This window comes from Lolium perenne, chromosome 4 (genome assembly GCF_019359855.2).
Source record: "Lolium perenne isolate Kyuss_39 chromosome 4, Kyuss_2.0, whole genome shotgun sequence".
Taxonomy (NCBI): domain Eukaryota; kingdom Viridiplantae; phylum Streptophyta; class Magnoliopsida; order Poales; family Poaceae; genus Lolium; species Lolium perenne.
In genome coordinates, this window is record NC_067247.2 from 168,360,490 (window position 1) to 168,365,807 (window position 5,318).

Genomic DNA, 5,318 nt, shown 5'->3' on the forward strand with positions numbered 1-5,318 from the left:
GTATATCTCATGGATAATTGTCAACACAAAGTAATATGATGAATGCAAATAAGCAAATATGTAGGAATCAATGCACACAGTTGACACAAGTGTTTGCTTCTAAGATAGAAAGAAGTAGGTAAACTGACTCAACATAAAAGTAGAAGAAAGGCCCTTCGCAGAGGGAAGCATGGATTACTATTTTTGTGCTAGAGCTTTTATTTTGAAAACATAGAAACAATTTTGTCAACGGTAGTAATAATTCATATGTGTTATGTATAAGACATCCTATAAGTTGCAAGCCTCATGCATAGATTACCAATAGTGCCCACACCTTCTCCTAATTAGCTTGGATTTACATGGATTATCATTGCATAACATATGTTTCAACCAAGTGTCACAAAGGGGTACCTCTATGCCGCCTGTACAAAGTCTAAGGAGAAAGTTCGCATTGGATTTCTCGCTTTTGATTATTCTCAACTTAGACATCCATACCGGGACAACATAGAAAACAGATAATGGACTCCTCTTTAATGCATAAGCATTCAACAACAGATAATACTCTCATAAGAGATTGAGGATTAGTGTCCAAACTGAAACTTCCACCATGATTCATGGCTTTAGTTAGCGGCCCAATGTTCTTCTCTAACAATATGCATACTCAAACCATTTGATCATGATAAATCACCCTTACTTCAGACAAGACGAACATGCATAGCAACTCACATGATATTCAACAAAGGTGTAATAGTTGATGGCGTCCCCAGAAACATGGTTACCGCTCAACAAGCAACTTATAAAAATAAGATACATAAGCTACATATTCAATACCACAATAGTTTTTAAGGCTATTTTCCCATGAGCTATATATTGCAAAGACAAGGAATGGAATTTTAAAGGTAGCACTCAAGTAATTTACTTTGAAATGGCAGAGAAATACCATGTAGTAGGTAGGTATGGTGGACACAAATGGCATAGTTTTTGGCTCAAGGATTTTGGATGCACGAGAAGGACTCCCTCTCAATACAAGGCTTAGGCTAGCAAGGTTGTTTGAAGCAAACACAAGTATGAACCGGTACCGCAAAACTTACATAAGAACATATTATAAGCATTATAAGACTCTACATTGTCTTCTTTGTTGTTCAAACACCTCACCAGAAAATATCTAGACTCTAGAGAGACCAATCATGCAAACCAAATTTCAACAAGCTCTATGTAGTTCTTCATTAATAGGTGCAAGGTACATGATGCAAGAGCTTAAACATGATCTATATGAGCACAACAATTGCCAAGTATAAAATTATTCAAGACATTATACCAATTACCACATGAAGCATTTTCCGTTTCCAACCATAATAATGAATGAAGCAGTTTCATCCTTCGCCATGAACACTAAAAGTAAGGCTAAGAACACATGTGTTCATATGCAACAGCGGAGCGTGTCTCTCTCCCACACAAAGAATGCTAGGATCCAATTTTATTCAAACAAAAACAAAAACAAACAGACGCTCCAAGTAAAGCACATAAGATGTGACGGAATAAAAATATAGTTTCACTAGAGGTGACCTGATAAGTTGTCGATGAAGAAGGGATGCCTTGGGCATCCCCAAGCTTAGATGCTTGAGTCTTCTTAAAATATGCAGGGATGAACCACGGGGGCATCCCCAAACTTAGACTTTTCACTCTTCTTGATCATATTGTATCATCCTCCTCTCTTGACCCTTGAAAACTTCCTCCACACCAAACTCAAAACAAACTCATTAGAGGGTTAGTGCATAATCAAAAATTCACATATTCAGAGGTGACATAATCATTCTTAACACTTCTGGACATTGCACAAAGCTACTGAAAGTTAATGGAACAAAGAAATTCATCAAACATAGCAAAACAGGCAATGCGAAATAAAAGGCAGAATCTATCAAAACAGAACAGTACGTAAAGACGAGTTTTTTTGGGGCACTTAACTTGCTCAGATGAAAAAGCTCAAATTGAATGAAAGTTGCGTACATATCTGAGGATCACACATGTAAATTGACAGATTTTTCTAAATTACCTACAGACGGGGCTGCTCAATTTCGTGACAATAAGAAATCTGTTTTTGCGCAGTAAGCCAAATCTAGTATCAACCCTAGTATAGAAGACTTTACTTGGCACAACAATGCAATAAAATAAAGATAAGGAGAGGTTGCTACAGTAGTAACAACTTCCAAGACTCAAATATAAAATAAAAGTGCAGAAGTAAAATAATGGGTTGTCTCCCATAAGCGCTTTTCTTTAAAGCCTTTCAGCTAGGCGCAGAAAGTGTGAATCAAGTAACATCAAAAGATGAAGCATCAACATCATAATTTGTTCTAATAATAGAATCATAGGGTAACTTCATTCTCTTTCTAGGGAAGTGTTCCATACCTTTCTTGAGAGGAAATTGATACTTAATATTACCTTCCTTCATATCAATAATAGCACCAACAGTTCGAAGAAAAGGTCTTCCCAATATAATGCGACAAGATGCATTGCATTCAATATCCAAGACAACAAAATCAATAGGGACAAGGTTATTGTTAACCATAATGCGAACATTATCAATCCTCCCCAAAGGTTTCTTTGTAGCATTATCAGAACTAACACCAGAAAATTGCTCTCTCATAACAAGATTTAGTAAAGCAGGTTTAATTTCAAAAAATTCTGCTGTAGTAGCAGGTGGAGCAATAGGTGTGCATAGGAAATCATTATTATTTGTGCTAGTGAAGTCACACAACTTAGTATTCTCAGGAGTACCCATTTTAGCAATAGTAAATAAAGCAAACTAAATAAAGTAAATGTAAGTAATTAATTTTTTTGTGTTTTTTAATATAAGAACAAACAAAGAAGTAAATAAAGTAAAGCAAGTAATTAATTTTTTTGTGTTTTTGATATAGTGAACAAACAAAGCAGTAAATAAAATAAAGTAAAGCAAGACAAAAACAAACTAAAGAGATTGGAAGTGGGAGACTCCCCTTGCAGCGTGTCTTGATCTCCCCGGCAACGGCGCCAGAAAAAGAGCTTGATACGCGTGAAGCACACGTCCGTTGGGAACCCCAAGAGGAAGGTTACATCAGCAAGTTTTCCCTCAGTAAGAAACCAGGGTTATCGAACCAGTAGGAGTCAAGGAACACGTGAAGGTTGTTGGCGGAGGAGTGTAGTGCGGCGCAACACCAGGGATTCCGGCGCCAACGTGGAACCTGCACAACACAATCCAAATACTTTGCCCCAACTTAATAGTGAGGTTGTCAATCTCACCGGCTTGCTGTAAGCAAATGATTAAATGTATAGTGTGGAAGATGATGTTTGTTTGCGAAGAACAGTAAAGAACAATGTTTGCAGTAGATTGTATTCATATGTAAAGAATGGACCGGGGTCCACAGTTCACTAGTGGTGTCTCTCCAATAAGATAAATAGCATGTTGGGTGAACAAATTACAGTTGGGCAATTGACAAATAGAGAGGGCATAACAATGCACATACATATCACGATGACTACTATGAGATTTAATCAGGGCATTACGACAAAGTACATAGACCGCTATCCAGCATGCATCTATGCCTAAAAAGTCCACCTTCGGGTTAGCATCCGCACCCCTTCCAGTATTAAGTTGCAAACAACAGACAATTGCATTAAGTATGGTGTGTAATGTAATAAATACAAATATCCTTAGACAAAGCATCGATGTTTTATCCCTAGTGGCAACAGCACATCCACAACCTTAGAACTTTCTGTCACTGTCCCAGATTCAATGGAGGCATGAACCCACTATCGAGCATAAATACTCCCTCTTGGAGTTACAAGCATCAACTTGGCCAGAGCCTCTACTAGCAACGGAGAGCATGCAAGAACATAAACAACACATATATGATAGATTGATAATCAACTTGACATAGTATTCCATATTCATCGGATCCCAACAAACACAACATGTAGCATTACAAATAGATGATCTTGATCATGATAGGCAGCTCAAAAGATCTAACATAATAGCACATGAAGAGAAGACAACCATCTAGCTAATGCTATGGACCCATAGTCCAAGGATGAACTACTCACACATCAATCCGGAGGCGATCATGGTGATGAAGAGTCCTCCAGGAGATGATTCCCCTCTCCGGCAGGGTGCCGGAGGCGATCTCCTGAATCCCCCGAGATGGGATTGGCGGCGGCTGCGTCTCTGGAAGGTTTTCCGTATCGTGGCTCTCGGTACAGGGGTTTTCGCGACGGAGGCTATAAGTAGGCGGAAGGGTAGGGTTGGAGGCGGATTAGGGGCCCCACACCATAGGGCGGCACGGGCCCCACCCAGGCCACGCGGCCCTGTGGTGTCGGCGCCTCGTCGCCCCACTTCGTATCCCCTTCGGTCATCTGGAAGCTTCGTGGAAAAATAAGACTCTGGGCGTTGATTTCGTCCAATTCCGAGAATATTTCCTTTGTAGGATTTCTGAAACCAAAAACAGCAGAAAACAGCAACTGGCTGTTCGGCATCTCGTCAATAGGTTAGTGCCGGAAAATGCATAATAATGACATAAAGTGTGTATAAAACATGTGAGTATCATCATAAAAGTAGCATGGAACATAAGAAATTATAGATATGTTTGAGACGTATCAATGATACTTTGGCTCCCATTTATGATGATTATAATGATAGTGGTATTTTAGTGCCACCTACTATGGAGGATAAAGTTTATTATGATTATACCATGCCTGCAATTTATGATGATTACAATGATGGTTGTGATAGTTTTACTCCCACTATTACTAATAAAATTGATTATGCTTATGTGGAGAGTGTAAGAGCAAGATCCATATCCCGTGTTTTGTGTGTTTGATAACAACACTCGAACAATTCTAACCGTGCACAAAGTTTGTTATTGATAGGTTTGCAGGTTGCACGGTACCCTCGCCGAACACATTATGATCAGAAGACCGAAGCGTAGTTCTTAGGCTTTCTGGTTTTGTGTGTGTGTCGCGAGGTAACATGGTAGGAGAGGAAAAGAGGAAAAAGCTGTTTCAGCCATAGCGGTACTACCGGTACCAGGAGCGGTAGTACCGCTACCCCTACTGGTACCGCCCGAGATACCGCTCTGAGGTCTGCACGCGAAAATGTCCCACAGAACACGTTACGGTACCTTTATGGTACCTTGAGCGGTAGTACCGCTTGAGAGCGGTAGTACCACCCACGGTACCGCTTGAAGTACCGTAACGCGTTACGGCAGTACCGCTCTGGTACCGCTCTGGCACCGCTTTGGATTCAGTAAGGTCTGGACCCTCTTGCGGTACCTCAAGCGGTACCGCGAGCGGTAGTACCGCAATGTGTC